The sequence below is a fragment of the Lepidochelys kempii genome, chromosome 5, assembly GCF_965140265.1.
Source record: "Lepidochelys kempii isolate rLepKem1 chromosome 5, rLepKem1.hap2, whole genome shotgun sequence".
In the NCBI taxonomy this organism is placed as follows: domain Eukaryota; kingdom Metazoa; phylum Chordata; order Testudines; family Cheloniidae; genus Lepidochelys; species Lepidochelys kempii.
Window position 1 is genome coordinate 3060217 of NC_133260.1, and position 13320 is coordinate 3073536.

At 67.4% G+C, this 13320-nt stretch overlaps 1 long non-coding RNA gene across 1 annotated transcript; it reads right to left on the bottom strand.

Annotated features, from left to right (window-relative positions):
- Window positions 1-11631: 11631 nt before the first annotated feature.
- Window positions 11632-12850, bottom strand: LOC140911075 (uncharacterized). The gene is made up of 2 exons (XR_012158823.1): window positions 12804-12850; window positions 11632-12205 (listed from the first exon to the last, which is right to left on the bottom strand). It is a non-coding gene; the product is annotated as an uncharacterized lncRNA (long non-coding RNA).
- Window positions 12851-13320: the final 470 nt, after the last annotated feature.

Consider the following 13320-nt stretch of genomic DNA (forward strand, 5'->3'; position numbering starts at 1 on the left):
GCCATTTATAGCTCGATTGGCTGGCTGGCGAAGACGGGGGTTGGGGCCGTGGCAGGGGCCTAGAGGGGTTGCAAGCTGGGCTGGCATTAGGGGAGTAGGAGGCAGGGCAATTGCCTGGGCCCACATGCCACAGCCCCACCCCCCAAGCTAATTTACGGGTTTCAGCCCCACACTGGGCTGAAGCCCCAAGCCCTGTGCCCCGAGGGGGGCTGAAGGTGGTGGTGGGCGGGGGGGGGGGGTCGTCACAATTTTTCTAGTGGGGGGGGCATGATTTTTCTTAAGTCCAAAGCGGGTCACCAGCCCCAAAGGCTGTGAACACTGGGGTAGAAGCTCGGCTGAAGGGATTCTCCCGGGCAGGTCTGGGGGTGCTAGGCCGGAGGGCAGCCTGGCTGGCCACAATGGGCCGCTCTGGCCTGGGGGTCTATGAAGCTATGACTCCAAGAGCGCGGCAGGATCCTGCCGGACAGCAAGCTCTGAAGTGCTGGGGGGGGGGGGGTTAAGGCAGCCCCCCCATCCCAGCTGGGGCATGCCCTTGCACTAGCTTCCCCAGTGCATGGGGAGTGGTGTGTGTCCCACAAGAAGGGGGATGTGGAGGTCTCGGGGTGCTGGGAACGGGCCCAAGGCAGGGCCTGGGGAAGGGGGGATGCTGGGGACAGGGGGAGGTCAGAACTGGGGCTGCTTTAATGGGCTCTTCCTGTTCTTTACAGCTCGCTGTGACCGGGGGGCGAGCCGTGGGATCCGGGTCCACAGCTCCAGGCCCCAGCCCCTCCCCCAGATTTATACGCAGACCCGTGCGGCTGCACTTGGCCCAGCCGTCTCTATTTGCATCTCCCCTGACCCTGATGAGCGCAGCTTCTGCCCCTCGGCCCACCTTGAGCCACCGTCCCACAGCCTGAGCAACGGGGATTCTCCGGCCCGCAGCACCCCCAGGATTAAAGCACCTGACACCACAGCTCGTGCAAGGCTTCTCTGCCCCGAATCGGTACCTGCCTGCTCCAGGAGGGGGAGGCGCTGTGCCAGGGGCATCAGCCGCTGTTCGGGTCCTTGACATTATTCTGGGTGCAGGGTAAAGCGCCCCGTCTCTGGGCCGATACCCCGCTCCCCACGGGGCTTGCTCAGGTCTCTCCTCCTCTTGTCCCTTACGAAGGGGACGTTTCCAAAGTGCCCTGACCGTATATATACCGGGAGAGTCCGTGCCCCTCTCACACGTGTGCCAGGGGAGTTCCCCACCACAGGCTCTCTCTCTGCCAGGCCGATGGTCACGCCTGGAGCCTGGCTGTGTTCCAGCCTCCTCCAGGGAGATGCTGTGCCCCCTGCCATCGCCGGCCCCCCTCCCACGCCCGGCCGGCTCACCCAGACACCCATCAGCCTCCGGGGCAGGATCCAGGGAGGCCCTTCGCAGCCCTGCGGGGTGGGTGGGCATAGCACAAACTGGCTGAGCAGCTGGGCACCCATGGGGGGGCGGAGGGGACAGGTTTGTGAGGTGGAATCCCAGCGGCTGCCTAAACAGCTTAAAGCAAACCGGAGTTGGCTAAGGCCCTGGGCCAGGGCTGGTGCAGTCCTGGGCAGGGCAGAGGAACAATCCCCAGGAGCAAATGCACAATCCCTCCCCGGTGCCGCTGTGGGCTAGCTGCCAGGGAAGGGCCGAGCTCCTGTGCATGGGGGGACGGGCGGCTGGGGGGGTGATGGCCAGAGAGGCTGTCTGGTGTGAGTCCTGCCCATGTGGCCCCGGCTCTGGGCTTCTAGTGGCCTGAGGAGATGAGCTGTGGGGGGGCTCAGCCCAGTTCTCCCCAGCGAGCCCTGCAGGTTCTCAGGACAGTTCTTGTGCCAGTCTGCCCGGCGCTCTCACACCGGGTGCAGCTGGGAGCTGACACATGGGAGCCGTCCCGGCTGGAAAGCTGGCCAGACCGTGCTGGGGGCAGGGGGTGCACAGGAGTTGCTGGGCAGAACTGGCCCCCTTTGGGGCTCTAGAACAGCCTGCCGAACCGTCCGAGCCAGGTGTTCGTGGCGCATCCCAAACCAAGAGCACGGACCTCGGCTCTGAGATGTCCAGTTCAGGGGCAGAGTCCCAGCTGGCCCCAAGTGGCACACCTCTGCCGTGCTTGGAGCCAGGCGGCCCACCCCAGCGCCGAGCAGCCCATGCACTGCGGGCGGGTGCTGTGTATGGCACGGCTGCAGGAGATCGGTCCTCCCCCGGGCTGAGGGCTGCTTTCACTTTGCAGCGCTGCCAGGCGGGCGCCCCGTGTGCCAGACTCCGCGGGGGTCCCATTGGGCCACGGCCTGCCGCCAAGCCCTTTCCGTCACAGCTATATAGCACTGTAAAAAACGTACACGTGGCTCAGGCAGACGGGGGGCTGGTGGGCCTCACGCTACGTGTTTATAAGCCAAGCAGCTTGGCCTCCAGGAAGGGGTGTCAGGCTCCAAGCCAGCACCAGCTGCATGGAAACAAGGCTCAGCTGCTGGTGTTTGAGCAGGGGCCAGCATGGCTAGTAGGGTGGAGTTGCATCGCCCCCAGGTGTGCCCGGGGCTCTACAGAGCCTTCAAAGCCAAGGCCCCAGCCCTGGAGAGCTGGCAGGCTGGAGCACGGCCGTGCCATGAGTGAGGGGGATAACACAAGCTGGGGGGAATGTGCCCCAGCCAGGACCTGCCTCCCATGGTGCAGGTGTGGGGAGGATATCGGCCGGAGGGCCGTGGCTGCGGAGGGGGTTTCCACGCATGAGGGGGGCATGGCTGGTGATGGGGCGGCCAAGGGAGCACTGAGGGAGCTGGCACCAGCAGCCCGGGGGGCAGGAGGAAAGGCCAGCGCTGTGGGGCAGGCTCTGGGCACATGACTTCGCCCTGCCTGAGCCCATGAGAGCTGGTCTCGCCTTACAGCTCGCCGGCCGAGCTCTGTGCATGGGTAGGGAGGGCCCCGCCCTGCGCCCGCCGGAGTCAGCAGCCCGCGCCAGCCCAGCCCGCAGCCCCGGCCTGGCGGGAGCAGGAATTCGCACGTGGAGGCGGCCTGCTGGGTGTTCTGGAGCCCGCGCCAAGGCCCCGCACGTGTGCACACCAGCGTCCCCAGCCTCACAGCACGTGCACGGCAGAGGGCGCTGGCTGCACAAAGCCTGGCTGCAGCCACGTGGCATGTGGCTCCCCCCTAAGACCTGCAGCCTTTAAAGAACGGAGTCAATCCTAGTGCGAGAGCACGGCCTGGCCCCCGTGTGCTGTGACACACACCCGTGCACACACATGGGACAGACTCCCCACCTCCTGCCCAAGGGGACTATTTGGGGTGCAAAGGGCCCCTGACCGAGAAGCACCGGCCCCAGCCCAGGGAGGGCCCCGCTGAGCCCTGCTTTGGAAGAAGCCCTGTTGAAGTGCTTGGCTGGGGCTGGCCACACGCCCGTCAGCTGTCGCTCCGTTGGGTCCCAGCTGGGCCTGCCTTGGTCTGCGCCCCCCAGGCCACTCCGCAGGGCACCGGCCGGGCTACGGTGAACGGCCCAAGCGATGCTCTTCATACGCCTCTGCCAGCCTCATCCCTCCAGGAGCCCCTTAGTCCCCTCCCCCAGTTCTCCTAGCGCTGCCCTTTGGGGCTCCAGGGCCAGCTCCCCTGTTGAGTGGCTCTGACTTGCCACCTCTCGCGTCACCAGGTCCAGTCACTGGCTTACCCGGGCTTTGCCCCCTGCCCAGAAGGCGGCAGGCCCTTGTGCCAGTCACTGCTCCTCTCTGAGCGCCCCCAGCTTGGCGAGGGCCCTCTGGCACCCAGCCCCAGGTGACGCCCCATTGCCGGGGGCTGCCCCCAGGGCTCCCTCTAACTTTTCCCACCCCTGGGCGGGATGAATGTTACCTGCAGCAACACGGAGGGGAGGTGTGACCCGACCCTGCGTGACCCATCCCCTCCCTATGCATGGGGTGGGGGTGGGGCCAAGGGATTTGGAGTGGGGGAGGGGGCTCAGAGCTGGGGCAGAGGTTTGGGGTGCAGGGCTCTGAGGGCTCCAGGGTGAGGATGAGGGGCTCCAGGCAGGGTCAGAAGGTTGGGGTGCAGGGAGTGAGGGGTGCTGGCTCTGGGGTGGGGCCAGGGATGCGGGGTTTGGGGTGCAGGCTGCCCCAGGGCTCCGGCAGGGAGAAAGGATCCCCCTCAGCTCTCTCTCACTGCAGCAGCCCTGGACTGAGGCGGGAGAGGAGCGTCTCCCCGCTGCAGCACCTCTCCCCCGGCCGTGACGGGACCAGGGCTAGGGCAGAGGAGTCTCTCCGGGCCGCAGCCCTGAGCGCCTGCGGGGCACTGAATAGGCTTCTGCATGGCAGCATGGCCGCGCAGCTTAGAGGGCACTTTGGGCCCCCGACTGTGAGCGCTGAGCCGGCGGCCCAGGGCCAGCTGGGTGCTGGAGTGCATTGCCCGGGCTTTGCCCTGGGAGGATGACACTGTGGGTGGTACTTCTGGCACTCCGGTGAGCAGATGCCCCAGCCGCCCTGCGTGCAGAGGGGCCCAGCCAGGGGCTCATATCCGAGTGACAAGCGAGAGCCCAGGAGCCAGCCTGCTGGGGACGTGGTCCTGGATCCACACCCATCAGTGTGGCACTGACGGATGGCACACCTGCTGGTAGGGGCTGCCCTGGCCCGCTCAGCGGCCCCACCACGGGACTCAGAGCCCCGTCTGTTCAGGCAAGAGGCAGCAAGCTGCTGGCTTGGAGCTGTGGGCTGGCAGTCAGGGCCCCTGGGAGCCCCTCCCACCCCAGCACCACTGCTGGGTCACTCTGGGCACTTTCTGCCCAGGGGTGCAGTCGCTCGGTGCCACCCACTAGCAAGAGACCTTTATGAACATCGCCATGGGGCCCAGGAACGGAGTGCGTGAGCCCTCGTGCAGGGGCTGTCTCTGCCCCTGCCCTGCCCCCAGAGCCGGGGCTAGCCCGTGCAAATGCTGGTGCCGGCTGGGGAAGGCGTTTGCGCAGGGCTTTGCATGCCTTGGGGAGAAGGTACCGAGGGAAGGGAGAGGCTGTTGGTTCACTGCTCACACTGAAGGATTTTCTCTTAGCACAATTCTTCCTCAGCGTCAGGGGCCTCACACACGGAGCTTGCTAGTGCTCTGGAGATCTAAGGAACTCTTTTCTAATGCAGCTACACCCCTGGGAGGCGGGGCAGGGCTGTAAGCCCCATGGTACAGATGGGGAAACTGAGGCACAGAGTGACTATGTCCCGGATCCTCAAAGGGAGTTAGGTGCCGTCACCTGCCAGACACTCACGGGGCTGAGCTGGCACTGGGAACAGGACGAGGTTGTTTTCCATTCCCAGCAGCCTGGGTGCCCCCTGCCCTGCCAGGGCTGTAACAGGGCATGGCTCCGCCTGGTCACAGGCAGGCCGGCCCTGCAAGCGGCCAAGGGGGCACTCCCCTGGTATCCAGGCGCCTGCTAAGGAAAGGCCGGAGAGCTCAGAGCTGAGGCAATGGCTCAGGCAAGGTCTAAGTGCCCCATCACCACCCGTCTGACCCCAGCCGCTCTGTCCCGCTGGCCCCTTCCCCACCCCACGCCAGCAGCCGCAGGCGCCCAGAGCCGGGTCCCTGTATTCACACATGGTGTGTGCACAGCTGCAGCCTGCGCTAGCTTGGACGTCGGCTCACTGCCCCCTGGGCACCAGGCTGACGCCCAGTGGCTACCGGAGCCGGGGCGTCTCCAACCAGGACCAGAGACCCCCAAGCTTCGAGGGAACAGCCCGAGATGCCCACTCCCAGCACCCCGTGGGGCTGGGGCACCGGGCCAGGCGGCACGAGGGCGATGCAGCATCCAGCAGAGAGGGCAGCGCAGCCTTGGATGGGGCGTTGTGGGGAGCAGGGCGCACGTGGCACTGCAGAGCCGGGCCCCCGGGGGGGCTGGGCTGGCCAGGCACAAGGGGTGACTTGGGGTGTCGTGCTCAGTGCTGGCGCCCAGCTGCTGGCTGAGAGGGACCCCGGGGTGCGTGCCCCAGCCGATGCCCATGCCCATTGCTTCTCTGCTCAGCGCTTCCTTGGCTGCAGCGAGGCGAGGGGCCTCGACGAGCCCCCGAGTGAGGCAGGGCAGAGGCGGCCTGGGGAACAGTCAGCACTGGGACCCCTGCCCGTGAGCATTCAAGGGGCTCTAAGGTTGACCCAGCAGCATGGAGCAGAGTCCTGCCCTTCCCCACCAACTGCACCTGGATGCCCTGCACTCAGAGAAGATCAGGGGAGGAAGGGACCTCAGGAGGTATCTAGTCCCACCCCCTGCTCCAAGCAGGGCCAACTCCAGCTATATCATCCCCGCCAGGGCTTTGTCAGGACTGACCCTTGGGGCACTCTGCTTGATACCAGCTGCCAACTAGACGTGGAGCCCTTGATCATAGAATCATAGAATATCAGGGTTGGAAGGGACCCCAGAAGGTCATCTAGTCCAACCCCCTGCTCAAAGCAGGACCAATTCCCAGTTAAATCATCCCAGCCAGGGCTTTGTCAAGCCTGACCTTAAAAACTCTAAGGAGGGAGATTCTACCACCTCCCTAGGTAACGCATTCCAGTATTTCACCACCCTCCTAGTGAAAAAGTTTTTCCTAATATCCAATCTAAACCTCCCCCACTGCAACTTGAGACCATTACTCCTTGTTCTGTCATCTGCTGCCACTGAGAACAGTCTAGAGCCATCCTCTTTGGAACCCCCTTTCAGGTAGTTGAAAGCAGCTATCAAATCCCCCCTCATTCTTCTCTTCTGCAGGCTAAACAATCCCAGCTCCCTCAGCCTCTCCTCATAACTCATGTGTTCCAGACCCCTAATCATTTTTGTTGCCCTTCGCTGGACTCTCTCCAATTTATCCACATCCTTCTTGAAGTGTGGGGCCCAAAACTGGACACAGTACTCCAGATGAGGCCTCACCAATGTCGAATAGAGGGGAACGATCACGTCCCTCGATCTGCTCGCTGTGCCCCTACTTATACACCCCAAAATGCCATTGCCTTCTTGGCAACAAGGGCACACTGTTGACTCATATCAAACTTCTCGTCCACTGTCACCCCTAGGTCCTTTTCTGCAGAACTGCTGCCTAGCCATTCGGTCCCTAGTCTGTAGCTGTGCATTGGGTTCTTCCGTCCTAAGTGCAGGACTCTGCACTTGTCCTTGTTGAACCTCATCAGATTTCTTTTGGCCCAATCCTCCAATTTGTCTAGGTCCCTCTGTATCCTATCCCTCCCTCCAGCGTATCTACCACTCCTCCCAGTTTAGTACTACCCGCTGAGCCCGACGATCATTCATCCAGCCCAGACTTCTTTAACTTGCTGGCAAGAATACTGTGGGAGATCGTGTCAAAAGCTTTGCTAAAGTCAAGGAACAACAGGTCCACCGCTTTCCCCTCATCCACAGACAAAGTTATCTCGTCATAGAAGGCAATTAGTCAGGCATGACTTGCCCTTGGTGAATCCATGCTGACTGTTCCTGATCACTTCCCTCTCCTCTAAGTGCTTCAGAATTGATTCCTTGGGGACCTGCTCCATGATTTTTCCAGGGACTGAGGTGAGGCTGACTGGCCTGTAGTTCCCCGGAGCCTCCTTCTTCCCCTTTTTAAAGATGGGCACCACATTAGCCTTTTTCCGGTCATCCAGGACCTCCCCCGATCACTATGAGCTCTGCAATCACATCCGCCAACTCCTTTAGCACTCTCGAATGCAACGCATCCGGCCCATGGACTTGTGCTCGTCCAGCTTTTCTAAATAGTCCCGAACCACTTCTTTCTCCACAGAGGGCTGGTCACCTCCTCCCCATGCTGTGCTGCCCAGTGCAGCAGTCTGGGAGCTGACCTTGTCTGAGAAGCCAGGGCTGCCCACTTGTGAGCCAGGGCTTCTGCAGTTCCCTGTCCTCAGTGCCCCCTGCCAGGTGCCCGTGGTAGGCCCTGCCTGTAACACGACAGCAAAGCAGCCTCCTGGAGCCAGGGCCTGCAGCAGAGATCCCTGCCCCAGCCTCTCCTCCTGGAGGGGTGGCAATCTGGGTGCAGCTCCGGAGCCTGGCCAGAGCCTGTGCCCGTGGTGGGATGGGGAGAGCAGGGCGGCCAGCTTTCGGGATAGCCATGGCCTGCATCCCTCGCCCGGCTGGGGCAGCAGGCGTGCGGCCAGGACCGTGTTAGCCTGTGAAATGCCACCGCAGAGCCATCGGGGGAGCCCCAATTAGCTGGGGTGTGTTAACGAGTTGTAGAGCCTGAGGGTGCCCAACCCAAGGCGGGCACCTAGGCACAGAGTCCCTTTGAGCACCGTGCGGATACCCTCCAGCAGTGCTGCATGCCCACTCCCAGGGTGTGCCCCAGGACGCCTCCCTGAGCATACACCCCGGCCTTCCTGGGGCGCCCACCCACCCTGCCAGGCACTGCACCCAGCCCAGTCCTCCGCTCTCAGCAGGGCCGGGCAGCCCAGACCCTGTGCCCAGAGTCCGCACCAGGGCCCCCCCATACCCCTGAGCAGAGGGGCCCCCGAACGTGGCTTGGCACCTGGAGCGGCTGCCACCACGCACAGGGCGCGAGGCACTGCCGGAGCCACATTGGGCCTACGCTCTGAGATAGCGCGTGAGCCGGGGGGCTTGGGCCGGGGGGATTCAGGAGCCCCCATGTCCCCCTTCCTGCCCCCCAGGATAACCCCACTGGAGCCCCACAATCCACAGCTCCCTCCCACCCTTTCCTCCTGTCTGCCTCAGGCCTCGCTGGGGGTGACCCTGCCCCACCCCTGGTCCCGCTGCCTGGCTGGATCTGTTTATGGCTGCCAGCTGCCTCTGCCCCACCTCGCCCTCAGCTCCCCCCAGCCCAGGGCCAGCGCCTCCTCCTCCCTCCCCCCCAGCCCCGGGCCAGCACCCCCTCCCGCTGCACCCCCCAGCCCAGGGCCAGCACCCCTCCCGCTGCACCCCCCAGCCCAGGGCCAGCACCCCCTCCCCCAACACCCCCCAGCCTAGGGCCAGCGCCCCTCCCGCTGCACCCCCCAGCCTAGGGCCAGCGCCCCTCCCCCAACACTCCCCAGCCTAGGGCCAGCGCCTCCTCCTCCCTCCCCCCCCAGCCTAGGGCCAGCGCCCCTCCCCCCAACACCCCCCAGCCCAGGGCCAGCACCCCCTCCCCCAACACTCCCCAGCCTAGGGCCAGCGCCCCTCCCCCCAACACCCCCCCAGCCCAGGGCCAGCGCCCCTCCCCCCAACATCCCCCAGCCCAGGGCCAGCACCCCCTCCCGCTGCACCCCCCAGCCCAGGGCCAGCACCCCCTCCCCCAACACCCCCCAGCCTAGGGCCAGCGCCCCTCCCGCTGCACCCCCCCAGCCTAGGGCCAGCGCCCCTCCCCCAACACTCCCCAGCCTAGGGCCAGCGCCTCCTCTCCCTCCCCCCAGCCTAGGGCCAGTGCCCCTCCCCCAACACCCCCCAGCCCAGGGCCAGCACCCCCTCCCCCAACACTCCCCAGCCTAGGGCCAGCGCCCCTCCCCCAACACCCCCCAGCCCAGGGCCAGCGCCCCTCCCCCAACATCCCCCAGCCCAGGGCCAGCGCCCCTCCCCCAACACTCCCCAGCCCAGGGCCAGCACCCCTCCCGCTGCACCCCCCCAGCCCAGGGCCAGCACCCCCCTCCCCCACAACACCCCCCAGCCTAGGGCCAGCGCCCCTCCCGCTGCACCCCCCAGCCTAGGGCCAGCACCCCCCTCCCCCAACACCCCCCAGCCCAGGCCAGCGCCCCTCCCGCTGCACCCCCCAGCCCAGGGCCAGCGCCCCTCCCCCAACACCCTCCAGGCCCAGGGCCAGCGCCCCCTCCCCCAACACCCCCCAGCCCAGGGCCAGCGCCCCTCCCCCAAGACCCCCCAGCCCAGGGCCAGCGCCCCTCCCCCAACACCCCCCAGCCCAGGGCCAGCGCCCCTCCCCCAAGACCCCCCCAGCCCAGGGCCAGCGCCCCTCCCCCAACACCCCCCAGCCCAGGGCCAGCGCCCCTCCCGCTGCACCCCCCCAGCCCAGGGCCAGCACCCCTCCCCCCAACACCCCCCAGCCCAGGGCCAGCGCCCCTCCCCCAACACCCCCCAGCCCAGGGCCAGCGCCCCCTCCCGCTGCACCCCCCAGCCCAGGGCCAGCACCCCCTCCCCCAACACTCCCCAGCCCAGGGCCAGCACCCCTCCCGCTGCACCCCCCAGCCCAGGGCCAGCACCCCCTCCCCCAACACCCCCCCAGCCTAGGGCCAGCGCCCCTCCCGCTGCACCCCCCAGCCTAGGGCCAGCACCCCCTCCCCCCCACACCCCCCCAGCCTAGGGCCAGCGCCCCTCCCGCTGCACCCCCCAGCCCAGGGCCAGCGCCCCTCCCCCAACACCCTCCAGCCCAGGGCCAGCGCCCCTCCCCCAACACCCCCCAGCCCAGGGCCAGCGCCCCTCCCCCAACACCCCCCCAGCCCAGGGCCAGCGCCCCTCCCGCTGCACCCCCCAGCCCAGGGCCAGCGCCCCTCCCCCAACACCCCCCAGCCCAGGGCCAGCGCCCCCTCCCCCAACACCCCCCAGCCCAGGGCCAGCACCCCCTCCTCCCTCCCCCCCAGCCAGGGCCAGCACCCCTCCCGCTGCACCCCCCCAGCCCAGGGCCAGCACCCCCTCCCCCCAACACTCCCCAGCCTAGGGCCAGCGCCCCTCCCCGCTGCACCCCCCAGCCTAAGGCCAGCGCCCCTCCCCCAACACCCCCGAGCCCAGGGCCAGCGCCCCTCCCCCAACACCCCCCAGCCCAGGGCCAGCGCCCCTCCCCGCTGCACCCCCCAGCCCAGGGCCAGCGCCCCCTCCCCCCAACACCCCCCAGCCCAGGGCCAGCGCCCCTCCCCCAACACTCCCCAGCCTAGGGCCAGCGCCCCTCCCGCTGCACCCCCCAGCCTAGGGCCAGCGCCCCTCCCCCAACACCCCCCAGCCCAGGCCAGCGCCCCCTCCCCCCAAGACCCCCCAGCCCAGGGCCAGCGCCCCTCCCCCAACACCCCCCAGCCCAGGGCCAGCCGCCCCCTCCCGCTGCACCCCCCCAGCCCAGGGCCAGCGCCCCTCCCCCACACCCCCCAGCCCAGGGCCAGCGCCCCTCCCCCAACACCCCCCAGCCCAGGGCCAGCACCCCCTTCCCTGCCCTGTTCCTCCCCCCCGCCCCACGCCCCCAGCTCCTCCCGCTCCCCGCCAGGCTCTCGGCTCTGGCACGTTCCATCCCATCTGGATGTGATTGTGGCCCTGGGCCGCTGGCTGCCCAGGCCGGGCTGCAGCCCAGCCGGGAGCCAACATGTGGGAGCCATTACCCAGCGTTGGGAGAGTGGGTCCAGGCAGAACCTCTATGGGGGGCGGGGGGGGAACTGCTGCTGCCACCCCTCACCCCTGCTGCCCCCCTGCCCTGAGCCCCTCTGGCTGGCAAGGGCAGCCCCATCAAACCTCCCCCTGGGGGAGCCCCTGGGCTGCTCCCACTGTGCCGGGGTCCAGCTGTCAGGCAAAGCAACCCCCCCATGGCGCCAGGGACTCAGAGCCCCCCTCAGCCCCATGGCACCTGGAACAAGCAGAGGCAGGGCTGGCGGGGGGGCCTGAAGGCTGGCGGCCCCCCCTCAGGCCTCTCTTCCGGGGGGTTGAGCAATAACCAGCCCATCCCCCGCTGGCTCTGACCCCCAGCGGAGCTGCCCCCCTGGCGCTGTGCAGAGAGAGCCAGCCCGGACCCTGCTGTCACAACCCCCTTTATTGGGATCCCAGGGCGCTGCCCGGAGGGGCTGGACAAGCCCCAGGGGAGGGGGGAGGGGGAGTCCTCCCAGCCACTGGAGGGGGGGTTCAGGGTGGGGGAGGGGTCAGTGTCACCCTCACACACCCGCCAGCACCCCCAGCCCCGGCCTCCCAATGTCCACGGATCCGCCAGGACCCCAGCCACGTGCCTGGCTTGGGTTGGGGTCCCCGGGTCCCCTGTCCATGAGCCCGGGCTCCTCAGCTCTGTGGACGCCCCAGGGATGCCCCCCGCCTCGCCCCCCCATTGGGCGCGGATCCGGCTCAGGTCCACACGCTGGCACCAACGGCAGGACCCGGGCGCAGGGCCGGACCATGGCACCGACCCCATCGCCTGCCCCTGCTGCTGCCGGGGAGCAGGCAGTGCCCTCCGAGAGCCGGGCCTGTCTCCCTCAGGTGCCCGCGAGAGTCTGTCCTGGGGTCCGGGCGAGGCGCTGGCCAGGGCAGACCGCACAGTCCTGGGCGGGTGGGCGGGCAGGCGGGCGGTGTATGCAGGTCCTGCTACAAGATCTGGGCCTCTGCGGAGAGAGAGAGAGAGCAGGTTGCAGGGGGAGGGGCTCAGGGACCCCCCACTCACTGGTCAGCACTGCCCCACGCCCATTGTCAGCCAGAACCGCCCTGCCCATGGGGCAGTGCCCGGCCCGCTCGTCCCCCATCTCAGTGCAGACGCTGCTCCCCGGCCTCGCCCCAGCTCTTATCCACCAACCCGCTGCCCCCCCGGCTGTCTGAGCCCCAGCCTCCCTCTCGGCCCTGTCTCCCTGCCCTCCCGTTCCATGCCCCCATGCCACCACATGCCCTCCTCACCCGCACCGTCCTGACGTCCCGCACCCGGCCGTACAGGGCCCACATACTGCCCAGTCCCCATGGCCTGGGAGCCCACTGCCACCCTCTGCTAGCCTGTGCCAGTCCATGCCATGGCACGCAGCGCCAATCCGTACCCACGCCCTGAGCCGTGGGGTCCCATAGCACCCCGTGCAGCCCCACGCCACGCCAGCCAGTACGCTGCCCCACGCCCTCCCCTTGTGCAGCCCTACGTCAGCCAGCACGCTGCCCCATGCCCTCCACCCAACACTGCCTCACGCTGCCCCCCTCCTCCCCGGACCCCAGGTCACTCACTGGGCAGGGCCCTCATGTGCACGGCAGCTGCCAGGAAGTCGTGCTTACTCTGAGATAGCGCGCTGGGTTTTCCTCAGACGGAGCCTGGGGGCAGAGCAGAGGGTTTGGTGGTGCTCTGCAGTCTCCACGCGTTGGCCATAGCTTCGGCAGTTCCCCCGCAGCCCGGCAGGACAGATCCCCAGAGGGGACCCGGCTAGCTGGTGCAGCCCCTTACACCGTAACCTCTTAGCAAAGATTGGTACTTGGTGCCCAGGAACATCCCAGCTCCCCCCAGGCCCTGGATCACTAATGAATCTAGCCCCCCAACCCCTGGGAGTTGGGTCTAGGTGACTCTGGGCCATGGGATGACCCTGGGGCAAATGGGGGGCTTCTCTTGCATGTGGGGTGACTCTGGGTGTGGGATGACTCTGGGGCACATGGGGAGGTGGTTCCCTGGTGTGTGGGGTGAACCTGGGGCATGGGAGGGTTCCCTGGGGTGTGGGGTGACTCTGGGGCATGTGGGGGGTTCCCTGCGGTG